This window comes from Acartia tonsa, chromosome 2 (assembly GCF_053477335.1).
Source record: "Acartia tonsa isolate MP-2025a chromosome 2, ASM5347733v1, whole genome shotgun sequence".
Taxonomy (NCBI): domain Eukaryota; kingdom Metazoa; phylum Arthropoda; class Copepoda; order Calanoida; family Acartiidae; genus Acartia; species Acartia tonsa.
This window is the reverse complement of record NC_137261.1, coordinates 28742184-28754383: the sequence shown is the minus strand read 5'-3', so window position 1 is coordinate 28754383 and position 12200 is coordinate 28742184. Positions and strand designations below refer to the sequence as shown.

The following is a 12200-nucleotide window of genomic DNA, read 5'->3' as shown; positions in this document are numbered from 1 at the left end:
ACGAGTTTCTAGTACATTGCAGTTTTTCTATAAATACAAAAACGCATAAAAAAAACTCCTCAAGAAGGTTTATCATGAATGAAAGACAAACTTTCGATTTAATGCAAATTTAACCTAGTTATGAAAGTTTTTACATGGCTCGGCAGCCGTCAATTTTTACATTTTTAACCCTTACAGGTCGGGGGGGGGGGGGGGGGGGGGGGCTCCAAGATCCCCCACCTCTAGTGTATTCAATCTCATTTTTTTTTTGTAGGTAAGATAGAGAGCTGTGACTTTTTAAGTTTAGTAATTATACGTCGGCAAGAGTTGATTTTATTAGGATATCTGGTCTGTGTCGGTCGTGGTTTCCGGTCAAAGTCGGTTGGGTAGCACCAAAATTAAAAAAAAATTCTAAATAAATCTTAATTTCTACATTATGACTTTTGTGTATAAGGTAGAAACCTAATTTTTTTTGGTGAATACTTAGATATCAATGACCTTCTGAGAAAAGTGGTGTTATGACCGATTGACCGCTCCCTGACCGACTTTATGACCGATTTTTTGTCCGGCTTTTACTATAGACATATATCATTAATATCGTGGCTTCTATTACAGCTAGAGACCTATACATTTTTTTGGTAAATCCTTGATCAACAATAAACAGATAAAAATATTAATTGACGCCGCCAGCCGCCGTTTTACAGCCGTAACCGCCGAAAATAGCGGTTTCCGTTATTTGCCGTTTTTCGGCGATGATCAGAAAAAGTAATTTTTTTGTTATGAAAAATAAAAGTTCGTCCTAAAATTTGGCTATCCTAGTTGCAAAGCTAAACTGTTAATGTTCAGGGAGAGGGTAGGGAAAATGACTAGAAACATTGTCAAACCCGTCGCCATCTTATAATATCATTACTTGGATGTTGCACAAGATTTTAACGTACTCTGATGAAGTGATGCCCGCAGCTGGCTAAAATAACTTAACACCCCATCCAACAACATTTACCCCATTCCCATTGAACGAAGTGACCAATAAATGAGTTCCAATTAACAAACTAAATTGACGACATATTGTCCCCTGTCTACGTATATCCTATATTGATTCTTGCAATTTAAATTTTGTTCAACTATTAAACATATGGATGTCTGACATATCAAACTACTAATGAACATGTGGTGTTTATTAAGATAATAAACAGAAATGGACGTTTAAAGTGATTTGTTGAGTAGAGTTAGGGCTATTAATAAGCATTTAGTATGCAAAAAAAGCCCATTTTTTACATTAATAATGGAAGAACCTCATCATAAATTTATATTTAGAGTAGTCTAGCTATAATTGAAAAATTATAAACAGATATATACCATTATAATCTATTGGTACCAAACTTGATTGTACAAAAATTTTCAAATAAAAAAACACTATGGCTAAACATTTAAAACAAAAAAATGTCATTTGCCGTACTCGATCCTTCTTCATTATAAATCAAATTGTTTTGCATAAAATTAAAAAGTTTGAAATTTGTAGGACAACTTTAGCAGACAAACTTAACATTTAAGGTTTGTATTTAGTGGAGAGATTTTATAGGCCAAGGTTGTGAAGTTTAAGTTCTAAAGTTGTTAAAATTGCTGTGCTTTTAGGGAAGATTTATATATCTTTAGGAAGCTTTAAGGTTTTCATTCTACTAACCCTACCCCCCCCCCCCCCCCCGAGAGAAAAAAAGTAATAAATAAATATATAATTACTTGGATGTTGCACCAGATTTTCATGTGTGCCCGCAGCTGGCTAAACTAACGATACTACCATCCATCCCCTCCACTCCAATAAACAAACTTACTAATAAATGGGATCCATATTAGCAACCTAAGTGGAGGACAATTTTCTCATGTAATTTCCAACTATATTTATTAAAATTAATATTAAAATTAGTGGAGATGATAGAACCCACAAAAAAATAGGTGTATGATTTTTAAAGTCGTCTTGATATAAGAACTTTTAAATTACAAATCGGAGATTTAACATTCAAACATTATCTCTGCTACAAAATTAAAAGAAGTGTAATCTTGTAAAATATATAAATCCTATTTCCTTGAAAATATATGGGGATCATTCAGTTTCCTCAAGGGAAGATAAAACAAAGAAGAACAACAGTGAACTGAAAGAAAAGCAAATCTCATCTTTCAGCGATGGCTAAAAACGTGCCTAATCCAAGGATCATTGTACGAGTGCGTGGCCTATTTTCTTACCGGAACTAAAAGGCAATGTTGATGGTTAAATTAGTGAATATTAATATTGTATAATGTATAAGTGTCTTTATGTGTAGTATAGAGTTAATGTTCTGCTAATTGTTTAATCACTGCGCCGCTGAGAAAAATTTAAATCTTGTGTTGACAGCATCTTGGAAGGTTGGACAGACAGAACTTAAGTAAGGACGGTGCTTTAATACAAAATGGCTGTTGAGCACTTGTGACGCCCCCCCCCCCCCGTCCTTATTTTTTGATAAATTCAATCCTTAAAATAAAGTAAAAGGATCTCTGAGTGTGTACCGAAGGATCTCTAACCACTGCTGATGCGATATGGTTTTCATTTACAGGGTAGTTTCTCATAGGTCGTTGGAAAGTTTATAACTATTTTGGGGGAAATTTTCCAAGATAAATCGACCCTAGAAAAAAATTCTCCCACCCCCCAATTTCAGTAAAAAAAAATAAACCTAGAATTGAGAGTGGGGAGGAAGCGACTTACCCTCCCCACCCTTGAGTGCCCCTAGAAGCCTCTTGGTGCTTAGCCGCAAGTATTTCATAAAATAAAAAATTGTGAAGTATGAGATACTTTGTAAAAAGATATATTTATTCAAAATACAATTTATTTGATCACAGGCAATTGATAATAAATGCTTAGACACAGAAAATGTCAACAAAAATACGTATAACTTATTCCAGTATGGCCCCGAAACCGATTAATATCGGCTGGATTATAACCAGTTCTTAGCTATGCTGAAAAATCATGTATAGCATCGAATTACTGACAATTTTCAATGAATATTAAAATTAAAATAATAAAATCAATACCAGTTTTGTTAGACTGGACCGTCAGCCTCTCTGGGGGTAACAGAACAGGTTTTACTTTTATAATTTTTCATTTTAATATCCGCGAAAGCTGTCTATAATACGATGCGATATATAATTATTATTCATTATAAACATGCTTGTCTTTTGTTTGTATTGTTGGAATATCCTCGTTCATTATTCGCAATTCCCTAAAAGTAAAATTAGAAATAATAAGTAATGAATAAATTATTTACATAGATTTTTATGCCTATTCATGTTTAAAAAACTAGGTCCCTAAAAATGCATATCGGGCACTGAATCCACCCACCCACTTAATTTGGAAATGAACTGAAAATTAGGAGAGTAAGAGGTGATTATTTTTTTCTATGTCTAATCCCTGTTGGGTGTATACCTGCAGTGCTTAAACCCTTCTAGCTGGGCTACCCAGTACTAACCTAACCTGGACTAAAGTAAGAACCAAAGGGGAGTTTTGTGCTCGACTCGGCACTTTGTGAAACCCCCTGATTCTCTTCACAAATTTGATTTGTTCTCATATGCTAAAAAAACTATACTTACTTTGTTTTTGGTTTTAGTATAGAAGATTGTCTTCTACTATTTGGCTTTGTTGTTTTAGGCCGCCTACAAATATCAAATAATCAATAGATAATTAATTGGATGTTGCACCATATTTTCATGTACTCTAATAAAATAATACTCACGGCTGGCTAAAATAACTATACCCCCCATCACCCTCTGACACCTACTGGATGAACGAACTGACCAATAATCGAAGTCCATGTTAGAAACCAAAATTGACGACTAATTGTCCCTAATATATCTGTGGTATCCGCCGAGGATAAATGGCAGACACCGGAGTTCAATTAGATTACGGCAGTGTGACAAACGTGGACACCTTACTATAGAGAAGCTACGCTTCTCTAGCTTTCACTAGATAATGATCAACATCTATTTTCAGTTGTCACTTTATTGAAGGGTTAAGAGATACTGCAGATATATACAACAAACAATAATTACATGGATAGGAATAAATAATCATAACATGAAAGCATAAATAATACATATACAATGGTCAGTTTGGGCAATAATGATTCCCCCATCCCTGGAAAGGGTGGGGGAGAATTAAGAATACAGTTAACCATAATAAACATGACAGATTCAAATCATTAATTCTAAGCGTAGGGAGGGGGTCACTAGACCCCTTCCCCAGGACTCGGGGGAGGGCCATTGACCCTCCACCGAACCCCAGATCAGGGGTGCCATAGACATGGCTCACGGTTGCCGAATACCACAACTCTCCCCTCGGAAGGCTGGGAGGTGGTTTCCCTATCAGACTTCTGACAGTGGTTGAGGCCTTCGGCCCGCTCCTTAGGGCTAAAATATATACAAACGATAATGATTCAATGGAATCCTAGTGGTGAGTATCTTCTTAGGGTTGATGGGCTCCCAATGTGGGATAGAAGGCAGAGGCTGACTTGGGTTGGATACGTTGGTCAGCGCCGGCAGGTATCAGGTTTGCTGGTGGCACAGTTGTTGCTGGAACGGTCAGCAGTGGGGCCTGCGGGTTGTTGTTGGCAGCGGCTGGGGCACTGGCTGCCAGGTTGATTGTCTGAGCAGCGGCCTGTCCTCCTGAGGGGCCGCGGGGTCTGCCAGAGGGCGGTCCTGGCCTACCTGGGCGGTCATGCCCGCTGTCAGTTGATTTCATAGACACCATTTCCTCGGCTGCTTCCCTGCCGATGGGAATGGCATCCCAGTCCACTGAAAAGTCCCGGGACTTGGCATGGTTGAGCCTGGCTCTAGCCAGCGCTTTCCTATATAAAGCTGGATGGTACAGGAACACTTGTGATATCGCATTCAGGGCTGCCCGGACTCCTCCTTGTGCTGCTGCCAGAGAAATGATGGTTAGGTCCCCCAGCAGTTTGAGGATCAGCAACAGCAAGCACAGTATGGCGGCGCCATCTCCCCACTCGTGGATGGCTTGTCTAAATCCTGCCCAGACATCCAGGGCTGCCTCTCCTTCCTCCGCCAGTCGGTCAATGTTGTAGGACACTATCCCATGGTCTCCTGTGGCCGAACAGCTGCCTTGCTGAACGCAGGAGCCATAGGATAGGCCGGTCAGCATGGCACTCTTGTATGCTGGGAACGCCAGCAGTTGTTGCCAGTCGTTCAACTCAGCCTGCGAATACAAACCACCTGAACTGAAGTCATCTAAGGGTTCTGTCAACAACTGCTTAGGCGTATCCAGCGGGGGTGGCCTCTTCTTGGGAGCAGGGGTTAACTCTATCCAGCCTTCCTCCGCGTGCACAGTCAGGGGGTAGGTGGAGGAACAGGGAATCTTGGTGGCGTGCTCACTGTATACCCGTGTCACAGCGTCTACAAAACCTGTGGGCTCCACTGGCACTTTGTCCCAACACTCCTTGTGTTCGCGGACAACATACTTGTGCCTTTGGCAGGTCAGCTGCAGCAGGATGTCTCCCCTCAGTACCGAGAACGTGCTCCCCTGGACACGCACCGGGTGGGCCGGATCTAGTTGCTGGAGCTTCCAGCAGTTGGCCGCTACTTCTTCTGCTGCAGTGCTTCTCATGCGCGTTTCCAGGGTAAACCCAATATAACCTGCATGGATCTGTGCTTGAAGGGGAACGTCAACATCCCTGGCCGACACTCTGGGCAGCGCAGCCGCGGCTGGGTCAGCTGCCACGAACAACGCTGGATGGTTGGTGGCATGGGCCTCGAAGTCGCAGTTCACAATTGAGGTGGGGTTGGTCATGTTGATGAAAAACTGGGCCTGATGGTCAACCAGATATGCATCCCTCACCAGGCTGGGCTGGAGGCTGCGGATCAGCCTCAAGGGGCAATCTCTTCCCAGGTGGTCCCACACGTAGGTTGCTTCCCCAGTGATACAGGACAGCTCAGAATGGGGACACTCGAGGGTCAGGTGGTCAGACTGGGACTCCACTCGTCCATCCTCCACCACATAGGTCTCCTCCTTGACCAGCAGCCGCCGCTCCTGGAGCACTAATTCATTGCGGTAGAGCTGGCCCTCAAAGTGGACGTCCTCCCCCTCGCAACCCACCCCCTCGGGGCTGTTGACGAGGGCGCCCACCATGTCGATGGTGAAGAACAGGGGGTGGTTCAGCTGGAACGTCAGTGGCTGGGTCTTGCCTGGCAACGTGTATACTCGGTTCCTGGCCAGGTCTCGGCACGCTTCTGGGTCTATCTTGGTTGGCCTCATGAGGGTGGGGACCGAGGTCACCTTGAGGTGACCCCATACCCCACACCTGAATGTCCACTGGGACACGGTGAGCTGACAGCTGAACCCAGTGGTTTCCCTCACCTTGACTTGCTGCAGGACGTGTATGTCATGGCCCAGGGGCACCTCCTGGTGTAGGGGCTCCGTGTCACACATCTTTTCTTTATTGTAAGACGTGACATGGGTGGGGTTGGCACAGTCCCACCCCACCAGGACGTAGCTGGTTGTAGGCCACACGGCTGCCAGCAGGAGGCCCCACAGGACCATCCACCAATGGGAGAGGCTTCCAGGTAACCATCTTCCTCGTACACGCGGCTGGGGATCTCCGGCTCTGGTCACGGCTGCTTCTTGGGGCTGGACACGGCTGGGCTGCTCCTGGCTAGATACAAATTTCCATTGAGCGTTATCTGTATGCGGCCGAGGCACCCCGATACCCTCCCCAATGACAGACTGGCAAGCGACTGGCACTTGCCTGGGTGTCGGCTCCCCTAGCCCTAAGTGCTCCCTTCCCTGGTCTAAGGCATGCCCAGTGGCATGGGGCTGAAGTGCATGTGGCACAGGCTCGCCCTTACTCAATGCCCTCCCCTGCCCTAGGAACTCAGGTGCATGTGGCACAGGCAAGTCCTTATTTTCCCAAATTTCAATCTCCCCAACCTCAGGTGCAGGGGGCACAGGCAAGGCTGGGTGTTTACAATGTTTTGGATACAACACATTTAACAAATTCAACTTATCCTGATGGTGAGCAGCTGGGTTCCCGTGGCTGGTAGAGGGCTCTGGATGGCATGTAGCTGGACTCTCCCTGCAGGCTGGTGGCGCTGGCTGGCATGTAGCTGGGCTCTCCCTGCAGACTGGTGGCGCTGGCTGGCTGGGGGTGACGGGTGTCACCCCTTCCTCTGGGACCGCTGGCTCGTTCCAGGACTCAGGTCTCTCGGTGGCGGCGACGGTTGTCGCCCCAGACATCAGGTTGGAGGCTGGCTCGTTCCAGGATCCAGGTATCTCGGTGGCGGCGACGGTTGTCGCCCCAGGCACCAGGTGGGAGGCGCTGGATAGCACCCCCCCATCATCCCAGGTGGCGACGCCGGGTGGCGTCCCATACATCGATGCAGAGGTGCTGGCTAGCACCTCCTGCCTCTCTCGTTCAGCGGCTGCCAGGGCCTCCCCATACACCGTCTCAGGGACGCTGGGCAGCGCCCCTCCACTCTTGCTGGGTAGGCTCAGTCGGGCAGGTTCCATCATGTTGAGGCTGAAAGGCTGGGGCCTCAGCACCTCTGGCTCGGCTATGTTGTTGGGCTGTACCAGCTCTGGCCCCAGATGGTTAAGACTGAAGCCTAGGCCAACCCGGTTGGGTTCAGCCGCGCCGCCCAGTACGTTGATCCTAGCTGGGACAGTCCCGAACTGCGGCATCCCATCGGCTCGGTCCGCAGCTCTGGGGGCGGCTGCTTGCGGTGGTGGTGCTGGGGGCGCGCTCCCTTCCATATGGGCCACTCTGCTGGGCTTCCCTGGAGGGGCACCCTTGTCGGCGGTGCGCCTGCGGCTGGCTACCTGGGCCCAGTCAGCTCTACAATCGGCCGCCGTGTGACCGTCATAGTGGCAACGCTCACACTTGGCAGAACGGTCACGGCATGGCTGGGTGCGCCTCTCCTCTAGGCTAACTTCCACAGGCGTTGGACAGTCTCGAGCTCGGTGGCCTCTCCCCTGGCAGCGGTAGCAGCGGCCTGGAACCTTGTCATCTGGAGCGACCTTCCCCATCTGGTGGAGACCCGGAGCCAAGGAGCCAATCTCCATTGGCTCCGACTCGTCATATTGGGGCAACTGGATGCAGGCAGATCCAGTCAGCCCGTCGGTCGAGTCCACTAAGCACACACCTTCCTTCAGCTGCTTAGTAACCATGGTCACGGTGAACATGGCCTTGCGAGTGTACTCAGGTACACTCGCAATTTCATGGTTCATCATGAGGCGTTTTACATTGGCGTTACGAATTCCACGATTTAATTCGTCCACCAACAACTCAAGATCCTCATGGTTGTAGGCGTCCCTATACAAGGCGCACTTAGTTGATATGTACGCTTGTATAGGTTCTGTCGAGTGTTGCTTGTAATCCCTAAACGCTTGTTTAAGCGTTTGGGATTCAAAAGCAGGGCGAAATAGCAATTCACACTCGGTCTTGACCTGTTCGTAGGTCAAGGCTTGGCCTGCCTCGCCAAACAGATGGGACGCCATTTCCGCCGCTTGCCCTACCAATGACAGTAGTAGGGCGTTGCGGCGGTTGAGGGAATCATGAGGTGGCACGCGGTAAGCCGCCCATGACATCTCAAGTCGGCGGATATGTGCCGACCAGGATTGCTTGGGCGGCCCTCTAAACTCCGGCAGATTGCTCAGCATCAGCTTGCGGTACTCGGCTGGGGCCGGCTGAGGGTCATCCTGGAGCCATCCTGGGGCTTGGTCACCTCCTGGGACTTGATGCTGGTCCATTGGGTCAACGGTGAAACGGCGGGCACAAAGTTATACAGTACTACAATGAATGGGTTGTCACTTGAGGCTTCCTAGCCTAACAGCCAACACTGTTTGTATCACTAGGTTGGGAGTTTTAGTTGCAAAGATATAACTTAGCTGTACTTATCAATAGTTAGGTGTTGAGGTAGATAGATGTTGAGGGTCTGAACTGCTGTCAGGAACTGATTGGGTTTTCCCTTATCACACTAGAGCTAGGAGGAAAGAAACTTGCAATTCTTTATTTGCTAAAAATACCCCTGTTAAATGCTATGGAGTAGCTCCGCTCTGGTGTGAGAGTGTGTGTGTGTGTGTGTGCGTGGAATCTCCTGTCCTTGTAACGCGCGTTCGCGCCGTCAAATCCGCGCACACGGGGAAAACGCGCTCTCACCCCTCAGCTCGCTCTCTCATTGGTCCGCTTCGTCCGTTGGATTTATGATGTTTTCCGCACTCTGTTGCGCTACCCGTGAATGGCGCTCTGTGTATCCGATCGCTAGCTCCACACTACAGACGGACTTAGTCTAGTGTGGGTAGGAAGGGGGAAGCGCGTGAGGGGACGGGGGTAACTCCGTCCGTTCCCCCTGTGAGGGAGGGGGGTAACTGTGTGCTGGTGTAATAGGGCCTTTTCTTCTTAATCTCAGGCTTATCTGTTATATCACCCTGATTGTATTTGCCTTCAATGGAGAAGGGGCCCCTCCCCTTCCCTTGGAATAAGGGGTGTATTGTTGTTGTGCTGTGGGCTTGAGATTGTTTTGATTATATTACATCTAGCTTCTATGTTTGTCCTTATCACAATTGCATAACAGATTTGTTGACCAACTCTGTTCTATTTTTAGCTGTTATCACAATACACAGTAATCCAAGCCTGTTCTATTCTTAGATTTATCACAACACAACAATTTGTTTGCCAAGCTTTGCTCATAAATCTATTGTTTGGCCATCACACTAGGGTGGTAATCCCTGCAAATGTGATATAATATCTGTTTTCTAGATGGGTGGCTGCGTTGTAGCTTCTCAGGATACTCGGGGTTGACGTAGTTTTTCTCTGTTCTGGTGCACTACACCCGTATGTTAGCTCGCAGCTTGCAGCTATGTGGCATGTTTCAGCCTATCGGCGGCAGGGAATGTCCCGTCCTGCTAGCGCCGCTGATCCAAATCCGGCTGATGGCGGCAGGGAATGTCCCGTCCTGCTAGCGCCACTGGTTCGGATCCTGCTATTTCTTGCAGTAAAGTTGGCCTATTTTCAGCCGTCTACACGTATTTGGCTTGTTTCAGCCGGTCCGCAGGCCTGTTTCAGCCCTTTTGGCGCTCAATTCTCCGTTAGATATCAGCGCTGCTCGCGGTTATTCGTCAGATTTCGCTGTTTCGCTTCCACAACTGCCGGATGCAGAGTTAAACTTTGCTGTCCAGGGTGGGTAATTCAGGTTGCTTGCGTCAGTTTTGCCAGATTCACTGCTGGGAGTACCTTAGCCTCAGATGCGCGTCTGCTCTACACTTGTGGTTCGCCGTAATCTCACACAGCTGTCACCAAAGTTGTGGTATCCGCCGAGGATAAATGGCAGACACCGGAGTTCAATTAGATTACAGCAGTGTGACAAACGTGGACACCTTACTATAGAGAAGCTACGCTTCTCTAGCTTTCACTAGATAATGATCAACATCTATTTTCAGTTGTCACTTTATTGAAGGGTTAAGAGATACTGCAGATATATACAACAAACAATAATTACATGGATAGGAATAAATAATCATAACATGAAAGCATAAATAATACATATACAATGGTCAGTTTGGGCAATAATGATTCCCCCATCCCTGGAAAGGGTGGGGGAGAATTAAGAATACAGTTAACCATAATAAACATGACAGATTCAAATCATTAATTCTAAGCGTAGGGAGGGGGTCACTAGACCCCTTCCCCAGGACTCGGGGGAGGGCCATTGACCCTCCACCGAACCCCAGATCAGGGGTGCCATAGACATGGCTCACGGTTGCCGAATACCACATATCCACGTATTTATATTCTATATCCATTTATGAAATAGATACGTTAGAAGGATTTCAATGAAAATTTTTGTTTTGTAAATATATATAGGTTGTTATTAACAATGTATCAGAACATTCCACATATTTTATTGAAGAGTTATTGTTTAATGTATGTACCTTGTTATTATAGAAGATTCTAAGGCTAAGTCTGCTTTGATTTTAGCTGCTTCTCGTGCTAAAAAAAAATATTTTTTTCATTAATGTAAGAAAAACCATTATTAAGCAAAGACTGATATACAAAAATTAAATGAAAAAATAGTACCTTGTATTACTCGGAAAGGTGTTGACTTTGGTCTCACAACTTTTGTTACCTCGTCCATCTCTTCCTAGAATACATGGATGATTAGGAACACTAATTGCAAAGCTTATCAAAGAAAGATTGAATGAATTTTCTTAATATTATCATAAAAAATTTAATTGAAAATCTACTTCGCATTAGAAGCAGAGGTGGGCCGAACGGGGGGGAGGGGTATTCAATCCCCTGGCAAAATTAAAAGGGGTGGATACACCCCCAACACCCCTCTACTATTATCCTGACATGGGTGTACATCCTGCTGATATACCCCATAATGCAGCCAAGGAGGTGTACAAAAAAATAACAATCCCTTTCAGAATGCTTTGACATTGTCTGTCTGATTAAATCACTATTATTCGTAATATTTTCACTAACCAAAAGACATATTTTTCAGAAATTTACATATACAAATACCCTTGGCTTTCCCCCCACTGCACCCCTCTGACCATAAACTTACCCCCCCCCCCCCCTCTTTGTTGTCTCTATTTGTTGTCTCTATCTAACACACCCCTCCCCTCGATTTTGGTTACAGGGGTGTGTCAAACTATCCTGATAAAACCCTCTGCACGTCACTGATTAAAAGGCTTTAAAATTAAAATTTTTCTGTTAAAATGTTTGAAATGTTAAATACGAAGCCACTTACCGATTCTAAAAATTCAAATTAATTCACTTTTAGTTAAATCATTTTTAAAAGAGAAGCTTTTCTATAACTAGGGTCGGTCTGTACGTCCGTCACAGACGGATAGCTTTTTTCGTCAATTTAGGCATGTTAGAATTGTACTATCGACTTAGCATGGTGATTCTTTTAGTAGTTAGGTACGATTTAGAAAGCGTAGCAACTCTATTATGATTACAAGAATGTCCGTACGTCCATTTTAAACATGATGATTTTTTTTACTTTTTAACAACAAATTTTTATGTCAACTAATCATCTGCTTGATCTGATTTTTGATATGTTGATTCCTAGGACAACAAAGTATAATGTTATAAGCGAAGCAACTCTATAATCAAGTCCTAAAAATGTAAGTATTCCATAAACATTATCCTGTATCAAGCAATTTTTTAACAAATTTACTTACAATT

The 12200-nt window shown here is 45.4% G+C and overlaps 1 long non-coding RNA gene across 1 annotated transcript; it reads right to left on the bottom strand.

Moving 5' to 3' along the window:
• Positions 1-2851: 2851 nt before the first annotated feature.
• On the bottom strand, positions 2852-11143 carry LOC145312773 (uncharacterized). The gene is made up of 4 exons (XR_013877114.1): positions 11085-11143; positions 10940-10997; positions 3595-3657; positions 2852-3227 (listed from the first exon to the last, which is right to left on the bottom strand). It is a non-coding gene; the product is annotated as an uncharacterized LOC145312773 (long non-coding RNA).
• Positions 11144-12200: the final 1057 nt, after the last annotated feature.